Below are 13,510 nucleotides of genomic sequence, written 5' to 3'. Positions count from 1 at the left end.
CTATGGAATCAATACTCCCCACTCTTGTTCAAAAATACATTTGGTTCATTCAGTAAAGACTACTTGCTAAGCCTGGGGGGCGGGAGGGGCGCAGAAATAAGGCTTGAAAAGCACTTCTAGAAAACAAAAAAGATGACAAGTGCAGAAAAACATAGTGCTAATGTCACAGTTAAGTGCCAAACAATAGAGGACCTTCACTAACACTGTGTTGTCATTTGAGGAACATATTCTTTCCTTAAGCCTTTTTTTCTTGTCTAAAATTTACTTCTCCAAATACTCTTACATACATTAAGTAGCAAGTAAACTACACAAAGCCTTTAATATTATTTTCCTTTGGTAGCTGTTGGCAAGTTTAAAAAAACCCCACCAAAACAACACACCACAAATGGAAAAAAAAAACACCAACCTTGCAAAACAGAAGGCCTCTAGCACACCACCCAAAGACTCAGGAGTTGGAGACATCCTTACTTTGTGTTCAAACATCCACCCACTTCGCTCAAGCCCAATCCTCCAAACCTTTCTCTAAATCAGAATGCTTTCTCTACTAAGTTGTCAGAAAGATAAAGAATTGCTGGAATGTATTACTGTGAGGCTTTTTAAATAATCTACACTTTTTCACTGTCTTTAATCAAGACTTTGGATCTCAACTTTCTTCCCATTTCTCAGACTTTCTTTGGGGCAGTAGCTTTTTAACATGATCTATATCGAAATATGGTAACAAAACAAAAAAAACAAAAAAAAACAAAAAAAAAACCCCTCAATCGCTGTCTGCTGCTGTTGGGACCGGCAATGATGGCCAACGATTACGAAGCAGACTATTCCCATTCCGTGTTGCAGGGCCAGGGGGTGGGGAGAAAAGCACCCATTTACTTCTTTAGAGTCCCACTGAAGGTAATTTGCCCGCAAGAGCCAAAATAGGACTCTCTTACTGTTTCTAATAATAGACATAGAATGAGAAAAAACAGAGGAATTCTCCTTGCTTTGAAAACTCTTGCAATGTGCTGCAATGAAGAACTTGTCTCTGGCATTCCAGCTGCTGTAGAGCTTGCATCCTCAAATGATATTAACTACTGAGCACTCCCTTTTCCCCTAAACCACGCAGTTGTGGTTTCACCTACTATAGTCTCAACTATTAACTCCACGATCAAGTACAGACCGGTGGTGAGTGGCATTCCCCAGGAGTCCGTACTGGGACCAGCGCCACCTAACATCTTTGTCGGCAGCACAGACAGTGGCACAGAGCGCACCCTCAGCAACTTCACTGATGACACCAAGCTGCGTGATGCCGTCGACACGCTGGAGGGGAGGGATGCCATCCAGAGGCACCTGGACAGGCTGGAGAGGTGGGCCCGTGCCAACCTCATGAAGCTCAACCAGGCCAAGTGCAAGGTCCTGCACCTGGGTCATGGCAATCCCAGGCACAAACACAGGCTGGGCGGAGAATGGATCGAGAGCAGCCCTGAGGAGAAGGATTGTCGGGGTACCGCATGCTGGGCTGCATCACCAGCAGCGTGGGCAGCAGGTTGAGAGAGGTGATTCTCCCCCTCTACTCTGCTCTGATGAGAACCCACCTTCAGCACTGCATCCAGGTCTGGAGCCCCCAGTATCAGAAGGACGTGGAGCTGTTGGAGAGGGTCCAGAGGAGGCCACGCAGATGATCAGAGGGCTGGAGCAGCTCTGCTGTGAGGCCAGGCTGAGAGAGCTGGGGCTGTTCAGCCTGGAGAAGAGGAGGCCTTGGGGAGACCTTAGAGCAGCCTTCCCATACCTAAAAGGGGCTGAGAGGAAAGACGGGAGGGACCTGGGACAAGGGCATATAGTGATAAGACAAAGGGCGATGGCTTTAAACTGAAAGAGGGTAGATTTAGACGAGATAAGGAAGAAATTCTTGACTGTGAGAGCAGTGAGGCACTGGCACAGGTTGCCCAGAAAAGCTGTGGGTGCCCCATCCCTGGCAGTGCTGAAGGCCAGGTTGGATGGGGCTTTGAGCGACCTGATCTGGTGCAAGGTGTCCCTGCCCAGGGCAGGGGGGTTGGAACCGGATGATCTTTAAGTTCCCTTCCAACTCAGAAGGGAATCTTCTATGATTATCTCTGATCTAACTCTTCCATCAACACTGAAAAGAAGCAGCAAGGAGCTTAACAGTAACTCCAAGGACAACAAATGTTCAGAACTGCAATAAAAAAATACTGGTTTGCATTTCTTATGGTTTAGTCTTCTTAAAATTGCTGTAACTACTTCTAAAAGACCTCAGCTGTAAGGAGCTATTAGATCTTTCATTATATCAACTGATACAGCTTAAAAGACTAGACTCTTTCAGGCATGTATGCTTGATATTTTTACCTCACTGAACTAACACAGTAAGGAACCTTCCTTAATGGTTTCCCATCTTCCTGGATCCACACATACCAAGTAAGAATTTATTTACATCTTTCCTCAGCAGTACTTTCTATCTACATGCCAGGTTATGAGGCAGTAACTTACAACATAATGGATCAAAAGATGTGTGAGAGTGGCCATTTTGGGCTTCCTTTTATTCCCACGGGAATTACGGATATTCAGAACAGTGGCTTTATAGACAAAAAAAAAAAAGTTGTTTTATAAGTTCCAGGCATTAGGGCAAGCAAAGATAAAGTTACCAAACCAAGTGTATAAACTAGTGGAAATGCCTCACTTTACTTCTAACCCGGAAAAGCAAAACTGAGGGGGGCAGGGGGATCAATATTACTAACACTGCTTATATATATTAGTAACCAATATTTCTCAGTATGTATTTTTCACATTATAATGACAGATAAGTGTACCCATGTAAGAGCAGTCATTTCTAATACATCCATTATTTTCTTCATGTGATAATCAGCAAGACTGTGCTTACTACTATTTTACTACACCATCATATTGTGCAATATAATCACATTTTGTACTTCCAGGTTTTCCTCCAAAAGCACTGAGCATACAATGCATGAAAACCACAAATTTCAGCAACTACAGTTTTAGCAAGGTAACGCTGGGTAAATCTAACAAAGATTTCTTATTTAGAACAACAGCTACCAATGGACTACAAAGATTGGTTGATGTTCCTTTTCCAGGCTGCTTTACATAACAAGATTTTGTATTTAAGATATATGTAACTGCTCACTCTTACACTTTGGTCCTTCAAAGCTCACAGTTTATCATTTTATTCACCATTTAGTTAAAATTAAATATTTAATACTGAGGCTGTTCTATGGTGTAAGCACAGCTAAAATGAAAGGTCTCCGTGGCTGCTGTGATGAGATTTCAAATGCAGGTAGATCAACAACAACAAGAAAAAAAAAAGCTCAAGCACAGCCTCCATGTGTGAGTAGAATGCTTTATAATAGCTTGCAAATAACTTTGTGTTTGCTGTAACCAGCTGTTCTTAAATTATGAATATGCAACCAATTCATGGTAAAGCCAAATCCCAGCACTATTTCTACAGGGAAATCCCAGTAGTTTTTGCTTGTTCTACACGTTAGTTCTGTTACGGACACAAATAGCAGTAAGCTTCAGAACAGACAAAACTATTGGCATTTCATGCACTAAGTCCATTATCACAGCAGGGGTTGTCAATCTCTAGAACTTTCCTGTAACAGCTCAGCCAATACATCAACCGTCTCTCAGCCAAAAAAAAAAAAAAAAAAAAAAGAGGTAAATAAATGAACAACAAAACCCCACACCCAACAAACATCTCCACGGTGTACACGAAAGCCCCTCTGCCAATCTAACACTTTCTTGCTTCAGCCAATCAAATGGTTAGCCCTGACCTGCTCGAAGGCTTGCATCAAGCTCCAAACACTTAAAAACATCAATCATAAAAACAAAGACAGGACACTGAATTATACAGTATTAACCTCCAGGGTTTGCATACAAAGACCTTAGATTTATTTATGTCCTAGCACGTTAAGAGCTTCAGTACACTGTTCTTTACACCAAACCGCCTGCCAATTTGATGAACCTCTCTGCCCTCAGCAGTACAGTGTCTCTGATTAACGACTGCATGCTTATGGAAAAGTCTAAGAACAGAAAATGGGCTAAAATCCACACAATTATGTCCCTACGTGTGTGATGGACCACTGCAATAACTCTTGTCAAACTGGTTTTCTTTTGTACAATAAAAGACTGAAGACCGAGGAGGGGGTTGTTGGGTTATTTTACTCCTTATATGTGGATACCATATACCACTGTTCCAAGGTAAGTATCTGATAAATTGCAACGCATTATTTATTAAAGTATCTGTCTGCATTAGAAAAACATTAATTCATTAATACAAAAAAATTAATACATAGGGCCAGAAGAAGTTAGCTACTTATTCAAAGTGAAGAAAAAATACTCCCTACAAGATTTCAAAGTTTTAGCTTCTCATCCAACAGACTCATGACTGAAAATCAACCTCAAGAACAGTTAGGTAGAGTATTTTATGGCTTTAAATCACTGTATTTAATAAATATTCTAAATAAAATCTAGCTTAGCCTTCCTGTAATTCCCAAGAAAACACCGATACGGTTCTCCATTATTCAATAACTAAAATTCCTCACTATCCCTTCCAACAGTTCCAGAGCAGAAGTAAGTCCCATGCGAGGCTCCAAAAAGAAGACATTATCTGACAGTCATTGTATTATTTCTAAACCTACCTTCTTTTACAAGGTTTTGCACTGCAAACATTACCTGAGACAAGTCTTTATACTCAGCAATCTCACTGACTTCAATGGGACCATTACAAATGTAAACAGTCCATCAGGTAGACCAATTTTTCAGATGGTGCCTTTACATTTTCAGTAGTTTGAATTTTAAGGTTTTGTGCAATTCCTCCCCTCAGGGGCTAGAAAAATCTCAGCAATCTCGTTCTGCAAACTACCAAGGCTTAACCCATTGAGCTCTTTACAATGCCTGACCTATATCAAGTGAAAAGAGAGTTTTATGTCCCTTACAGACAGAAAGCAAGACGTTCAGGAGGCCCTGATCGGTGTGAGTAGAAAGGCACTGGGATAAACTCCATGTTAATGGCAACAGGCATCACACTTCTGAAAGAATGAAAGGGACACTGACAAGCCCAGCACATCTTTCTGTAAGGCCATACTTTCAGAAACTCTGTCTGAGAGATCATCTGTCACTGGGTAAGGTTTAATAATGTATACTTTCTTTGGCCGGTCTTTTGCCCACTGATCTGAAAAACACATAAAAGGAGAGTAAACCGGTTTCAGGAATTTTGTCAAATGCATAAATTAAATCTGCTCAACTAAGCAGGAGAAAACCCTGTATCCTCTTTTCCTTGTTGCTACATTAAAAAAACCAAAACAAGCATAAGACTTCCTCACTCTCCAAGAGTGTTTCTTCTCCTGGTGATCCCATTAAATGCTAATATTACAATACAACAAATCACAATTTCTCATCCCTCCCCCAAAAAAAGAAACAAAACTCAAAACGATATTGTAAAATCAGCAACTTTTGGTTTTTTTCCATTTAAATCTCAAAGGAAGTTCTGTATCAGACTTTTTAAAGTATACTGATTTTTTTCTTTCTAAGGAATGGTTCAAAGACCATAGTATTATATAACTGCAAATTTATGGCAGTAAAGACATGAAAGAGTAAACAAGCACTTGAGACAGCTAATACGTGAAACTGTGTGCTAAATGGATTAAATGTTCTATGGAAGTTTTTTTAAAAACTTAAAATTGTATGATTAAGAAACAAAGTACCAGAAAAATACTACATCTTGCTTGGCCCTTCTGCAGAGACTGGATGAAAACACGATTTCTTTTAACCACTACATGCACTCACCTTACCCACTCCTGTAGCATTACTCTCTGCAGAGTAACAAACTACGCATTTCAGTTTGGAACGAAACATCTAGCCAGCACGCTACAGATGAAAGTCAGTGAAGACAGCTTTTCTTTCTACCTCTACCATCAACTCCTTGCGATGTTGGTAAAAGACTAAATCCTCCTGTGTGTCAGAGTCTATCTGTGTAACAGTGAAACACACATTCTCATCTTCATAAAAGTAGTAAGAAACACAAATTAAGAACTTGATGTGAATCTACCATTTTCCTGACGCAAATTTTCTAGTGACTCCTTGTTGATTTTTTTTTAATCCCTTTTTTTAAAATAAGCGAGCAAATATTGGGGGAGTGGGGTGGAGGAGGATCTATTTTCTCTAATTTTATTAATATAGTATTCTTGTTTCTGTTCCTCATCAGTAAAGAGTAAGCAGTGGAGAACTCCAAAATCCTACCATTCCCTTAAAACAAAGATGCACTTTCATTCTACCATTACACAGAAAGAATACAATAAAAATGGCTTTAAAATAAAAATGAAGTCATATAGCCAAACACCTTTAAAAAGCATAAAGGTCAGTCACAAAGAGAATGTTTCATTTCCTTCTTTGATGTTGTGGGGAAGATCATCTGTACCTAAATTCTGAATTCTGCATACTGTTATCTATCACCACAAACTTCCAGTTTCTTTAGAATATGTTGACCAATACATACTTACTACATTTTGTCGATGTTCAGGGTGTTGTAAACCATCCAACAATCACAAAAACCACTGCTTTCCTTGACACCTGTGTCAGCGTTTCTTCTGATGGCAATTTATGATCATAAAATAGTTTTATAATGTGGTATGACATAATTTACTGCATGTACTGTAGTAAAACAAAATTAAATCAAAAGTTGAACTACACTTGGGAGAAAACTGGTAGACTCTGGGAATCTTCATTTGGTCAAATTATCTAAATGATGAAAACACAAAGTTCCACTCTTCTGTGGAACTCTCCTATTAGAATGAAGTTTGTCGACTAAAAAAAAAAAACAAAAAAAAAAAACCAAAAAAACCAAACACAACACAACAACAGAACAAAACCTATTTGGTTTTATTTAATGATACCTGTATTAGGGACAGAGGGGAGGCAGGGCCGGGAGGGAGAACCACAGTGAAGTGATTTGAAGTGTGGGGTGCCCTTGCAGTGTCAGGGAGCCTGTGTGTAGCAAATTGCATTTTCAGTTGTGATAAGTCTACCTCCCAACAGCTAAGATCTCTTAACGCCAAATATGCCATTAAAAGAATACTATAAAACTAAAATCAGTCAACTACTAATGTCTCCTTTCCCTAACTCGGGGAGATGAGATAGAGCGCATAAACCTCCTTTTCTTTGCAACGGTGACATTCCATATCTTGTGCAGGAACAGAAGAGTAGCAACAAAGACATTAACAACTGCAGTCCAAGCAGGGAGTGACTGTTCTGTTTCAATTCAATGACACCACTAATGGCTTCTTAGCAGTTCCATGAAATCAACCAGCTGTCAAGTCGATGCATCAGAAGGAACAGCTAAGACACTCCCATAAGAAAAAGCACACATCAGGATGTTTTGCAAAACATCTGCTCCTTTACACTGCAGTTCTATAATAAACATGCAAACAAAGAAAATTATAAAAAGGGCAACAGGACCTAAAACTAAAGAGTTCCATTACTTTCCTATTTGCATTTTCAGTGCCTCCCAAGAAGACAAACAATTCAGTCTTGTAGCACTTTCTTATCATAAGGGGAGTATAAAGATTAAACAAATATACCGCTGTGGTCGATCAATGCTTATTCTCTCCGCAATACAAAAGTAATGCTAATCTATCTTTGGAAAATTTAAAGCATCTTATTACATGTTCAAGATAATCAACTATTTCTCACCAAAAGGTACAAAGTATGTATTTAGTTATCTTTCCCTTAACACAATTCAAATAATTTTACAATGTTACTGACAAGTTACGATAATCTACAAGAACGACTCTTAAAAACAACTACGTTTTGTGGGAACATGCCCTTGTAAGGAACCCAGCCCAGTGGTATTTAGTTAAAAAAAAAAAAATTAACATGAGAAACCAGCACCACAATACTAGTTTATTTTCAATATACATTAGTCACAAAGCCTTATTTTTATGCTGTTCAGAACAGACTTTGTGTCAGTAATGAAAAGGGTAAATTTGACTGATCCTCTGACAAAATATTTTTTACTCTCCAGAGTTCTATTTATGAAGAACTTTGTCATAACCTGATATTAACACTCCACTGCTTGCAAGGAATTAGTATCATCTATGACTAAACAAATATCCCCTGCTCTAAGCGAACACAAAATTTCTTTAACATCAAAGAGATACCTTAAAAACTTGTAACTCTTCCTCTATATACACTTTACAAAAATTACCTTGGCTACCATTTTCTTAATATTATATAATTGTTTGATTTTGCAGCATTGTGACAAAAACATGTACATAGTTTGTTATAGGTATAAGACATCAAGTATGCTGTCATTTTCTGAAAGTACTTATACTCTGTTGCTCACTATTCATAATCTGTCAAATCTTCTAGACCTTTGTTGCATGTATAATTTAGAACCATCTGTTGTCCATGCTTTCAACTATTCAAACATTTTCATCTACCTACTACTCACATAGCTGAGAAATACTCAATTCAACTGCACTTTCTGATGCACAAACAAACAAACAAAAAGGAAAAAAGCCACACTACCCACAAAAAACTCGAGGTAATTATCTGACATTTGTTCCAATATAACCTTAAGAACACTTTAGGTACACCATTCGATATTGACTTTGACAGAAAAGAAGTCTTGATAACATACTTTCTGTGTTATCTTTCTATATTAACTGTTGTCAATGTTTGTCTGAATCTGAAGACAAAAAAAATGCAAATTAAGTACACGCAGGTTCACATTCTCCTTAGTGTGACTGTAGCAAGTGCAGCAAGTAACAACAGTATAGGAAAAAGAACTTTACCTACAATAGTTATTCCTTGTCTAGTACCCTGTGTTTCACTAAGTCATATCATGTGACCAGAAAAAACTTTTATGATATTAAAAAAGTGCAATTTAGAATTAAATTCTCAGAACAGGACCTTTTATTGTTTCCCCTTTCACAACAGCTGACACAGAGCTTACAGCCAGAGGTAAAGAGTTTGGTTGTTGGTGGTTTTTTGGGTTTTTGTTTTGTTGGTTTTTTTTTTTTTTAAACGAGTTTAGCATAGTAACTACATTTTGCCACTCACATTATATAGTACCTAAAACATAACCCAAACTACATCTAACATGTATACAGGTACTTCCCAAGCAGAACTTTTTGACAATATAGCATAATACGTTTGCTGATTTCAAATACGACCCTCAAATCTGTCTGTTTTCTCGTTCCTCATCCCAGTAGAAACTGTTTATTTCTCAGGGAAGATTCCGTACCAAGTGTTTCATGTAAACTTCAAGTCAGATTACTACTTTCCGTAAGCCAAAATAGTGCAAATTGCCACATGATTCGTTATGTAACCAAACAACTCTGAATTTTTTTTTTTTAACAACCAGTTAAACAAGCATTACATATTAAATACTAAAGGCTGGGGTGGGGGAAGACGGGCGAGGGGAGAGGAACAACCCAAAAGCACAATTATTTCTCTACCTGTTACAAAAGCAGACAATAGATAGACAAGCATATTCTTAATGTTACCTGAACGTGCAGTCTCAACTAGGAACCTTTCTCTTTAAAGTGCGGTTTACAACACGTTAGATCAGGAATTCCGGGGGAAAGCACACACTCTTGGAGAAATTCCCCTTAAACTTTGCATGACGTCACTGTCTGTCCCTGTAACATTTCCTAAACTTTGAGTCTTATCCACAAGGACTTTCAGGATTTCCACTCATTCCGTCCTGAGAGGGACGGACAGACTTGGGAATAAAAATTTGCCCAAGATGGCGAAAGGCTCGTTGTTTAGAGGGCATAAAAATGGAGGATATTGTAATATACACAAAGGGATAAATTTCAACAACTCGGCCCACGGCTGCAGCTGCTTGTTTCTCTTTATAAGGAAGGAACACGCACAAAAGATAAAGGCAGAGGGGCCCGCAGCGAGCCGGGTGCGCGGATCGGCGCCCGCTCCCGGCCCGCCCCACACTCCGCCGCCCTCCTAGCGCACACCGCGGAGCGAGCTACACCCACGCGCCCGCGGGCGGAGCGCGCAGATACGCGGAGGCCGGGAGACGCCGCTGAGGATGGCAGAGCGCGCGCCGGCCGGCTGCCCGCGTCCCCTTCCCAACGGCCGCTCCGCGCGGCCCCGCCGAACGCCTCACGCCGCTCCGCGCCCGCGCACTACCGGCTGGCACGCCCGGGCCGGCCTGACAGCCCCCGCTCTTCTGGGCCAGCGCCGGCCCAGAAGAGCGGGGCAGCTCGGCAGCGGCGAGAGGAGAACGGGAGCGCAGGCGGGGGACGCGAGGGGCGGGAGGGCCGGCGCGGAGCGCACCGCGCCACACAAAAGAGCCGCCCCGGCGGCCGCCGCCAGCCGCTGCGCCGCCGAAGAGGCAGAGACGTGACCGGCGCCGCCCGGCTCTGGGACGGGCTTGCGGCCGCGAGTAAAGTTCAAAATCGCTTGGGACACAGGCCGTCCCGTCTCGACACACTCCGGCCCCGGCCGCTTCCCCAGGACTCACCTCCCCGCGGCCCCTCCGCCTCCCGACCGCAGCCCTGCCCGGGCAGGGCCCCATGGCGGGACCTGCACTCGCGCCCGGAGACGCGGCCGGCCCACCACAACAAAGAGGCGATACGCACCGGCAGGGAAACGGTCAGGGAGGCAGACGCAGCCCGAACTGGGAAACCCAAGCACGAGCTCAGCGCGGCAAAACGCTGCAAGGCTGTGGGCGTTCATCTGGAAGAAACGCCCTCCCCGCGCCGGCAGAGAGCGAGGGGAACGGCTTCGACTCACCTCCGCAGTTCGGGAGAGCGCTGCCCGCGTCCCAGGCGGCTGGAGGCCGGGCTCTGTGTGCCGGGAGCGCGTCCCTTCCCGGCGCTCTCCAGTTCCTAACGCCGCGGCGGGGGGGCGGGGGCGCGAGTGCGCGCGCGCGCGGCGGGCGCAGTGCCGGGCGCTCCGTGCCCTCGCCGGACGGGGCCGGTCCCTCCGCAGGGCTCGTTCGCTTCACCCACCGCAAGTGACGTCAGCCCGCGCCGCTCGCCAACAATGCACGCTGCTGTTAACACGGCGGGGAGAGCAGCGAATTGTTATCTGGGTCCGGCGCCGGGAATCAACGGCCCAGCGGCTCCTACAAGGAACAGGCAGCGAGCCGCGCGCCGGCTGCAGTCTTTACGGTCCTTTTTTTGTTCAGAAAAAGTTACGAACGGGTCACGGTTTTCAAACTACGACAAAAGGATGCAACTCTGCGTCTGATCATTTTTTTAATGATGACTTTATCGATCGGGGGGAAAGACGGCTGCCCACCTTAAGAACATAAATAAATTCTTACACTGCAGATTAAGTTCAGGTAAAAAAAAAATGCATTTTAATATAGCAACAAAGAATCTGTGATAAAAACAACAGTCATCTACTACAAGGGGGGAAGAAGGGGGACACGACTCATTTCTGAAAGAGGAGACATTTTCAAGAAGCCTAGCGAATCAGAAATTCACAGTGGAAGCAACGTTCAACTTTTATGCTCTAGAAGAACTAGATAAATTCAAGCAAAACAAGCAACAAGGGTGGGGGAATTAAGTTAGAAGGAAGTATTAAAATTCATCAACTATTGACACAAGGGCTTAAAAAACACCGTACGTCTTTCTTTGCCTGAAACAACCCGTACAGGTTATTCGTAAAAAAGTAAAGTCTGTGCTTCCATACACCTACCCTTTAAACCACACACATGGTATCCCCCTCTTTTTTCTTTCTTTGGCAGTCTCCAACTCAGGCACGGTTAAAGTGCACTTCAAGAGGCAAAGGACTGCTCCCTGTAAACCGTAACACTAGGGATCTAAAATTACACCACAGCGCAATGAAGAAAATCTTAGTTATTTCAGTATGACCCAGTAAAAATCATACTTGCAGAATTCAAGAATAGGTTAAGCTTGTTAACCTTGTTAAATGCTACACACAAGCATTTTCAAAATCAACATTATTTCCAAATAAAGCTGATCTCAGCATAAATGAATACACATATGTAGAAAGATGCCATTGTTTTCTGTTTCCTCTTCAGCCACTGGCTGTGATTTTAATTGTGCTGGAGGATCTTCATTAGTATTAACACATGGGGAGATTTCACAAAGCTGCTTCATTAGGGGGAAAAAAAAAAAAAGCTTGGCAGACTAGCTCTTTTTGCATGCAATGAGAATGTCAGCCTTACCTCGGTCATTTGTAACATAATAAGTGCAAGCACAATGATTGCAATGCAGGAACATTGGGGGAAGGGCAAAAATGCTGCCTAATACGGATATGAGAAAATAAAGCTTCTCATTACACAGTAAAATGTATGCTAAAAATTAGTGAAGATGATGTCTCAGGAGACTCATGCTAAATACATTAATGCGCTGATATGTTTTTAATTATTATTTTTGTACTAGTTTATTTCATTCCCAGGATTCACATCCAGCAGCAAAGGTTTGCTAGCATTTATTGATTTTTTTTGTCCGCCACATTCCCGGAATACAGATTTTAATCATTTCACTACACCACACTCAGTAATTTCATTAAAAACTGGAACCTTCCATCCCCAGAAAGGCATTTAATTTCAATGACACACAATTTCTTTTAGCAGCAAACTGTCTCAACAGTAAAAGCTGGCCTAAGGTTCAAATGCATAATTTAGTCCTGAGTTCTCCATGCTCTGCATTCCTTTGAAGCTATAATTTGACTAACTACCTAATAACTGTAATAAGGACAATGATTTCCTTATAATATGTTATTAACCCGTATTTAATTAACTCAGAGGCCAAGCTCTGTACATGTTTGATTGGGTCAGTACCTCTCTAACCCCAAAATTTACTAATAATGATCTGGAAAAAAAGAGTGCGGGATAAGAATGAGTATGGGTACAATAAATAGCTGTTTTGCTCAGAATGTTATGCATCAAAAACTCATGCATTTTCCAATACGACAATATTGTCACTCAGGAGATAACAGGATTTTATAAGGGAAAACAAACAATGGATTTAGATCATTCACTGTCAAATTTACTGGCTGTTACATACTTATTTAATAGCTCTGCTTGTAACATTCAAAATAAATGCTAGTATCTATTATTATTACAACTACTCTAAATAACCATTCTAATTTTTTTAAATTTTTTGCTGTTAATAAGCCAAGCCACAGTATCTTGTGAAAAACCAAAGCATGTGTTGTTTGGATAACGTTACATAATCTTTGTTTTCTGTAATGCTCAGCAGGACAGAATTTAATCAACTTGAATACAGAACCACAGGCCCCAACACATACTTCTCTTCACAAAGTTCAGTCAACTATCCCAATTTAAACCACGGGGATATATTTGAAATCAAAATATCAACAGTATCTTTCTCATTCCACTGAATATTAATTTGGCCTTCAGTCAACAATTTAAAATAGTTTTAGGTAATAATATAGCATTTTACAGTCTACACCAAAACATGTTTTACAAGTAATTGTTTTTCCATTGGTCACAAACAGATCAGTTTTTCTACTGCAAAACTTACCAAGATTATAAAAATGT

General features: G+C 41.3%; 1 protein-coding gene across 13 annotated transcripts in view; it reads right to left on the bottom strand.

Annotated features, from left to right (window-relative positions):
• Positions 1-10,882, bottom strand: part of BAZ2B (bromodomain adjacent to zinc finger domain 2B) — a 153,965-nt gene extending 143,083 nt beyond the window's left edge. For 12 of the 13 annotated variants that reach the window (XM_086750532.1, XM_086750541.1, XM_086750535.1 and 9 more), the window contains exon 1: positions 10,765-10,882. The gene's annotated coding sequence lies outside the window, so the exon portion shown is untranslated. The remainder of the gene's footprint in view (positions 1-10,764) is intronic. The other variant, XM_086750534.1, reaches the window with a different exon arrangement.
• Between the last annotated feature and the right edge of the window lie 2,628 nt (positions 10,883-13,510).

The sequence above is a fragment of the Chlamydotis macqueenii genome, chromosome 6, assembly GCF_036417535.1.
Source record: "Chlamydotis macqueenii isolate bChlMac1 chromosome 6, bChlMac1.mat, whole genome shotgun sequence".
Classification (NCBI taxonomy): domain Eukaryota; kingdom Metazoa; phylum Chordata; class Aves; order Otidiformes; family Otididae; genus Chlamydotis; species Chlamydotis macqueenii.
The sequence above is the reverse complement of the archived record's forward strand: the minus strand, read 5'-3'. Positions and strand labels throughout refer to the sequence as shown.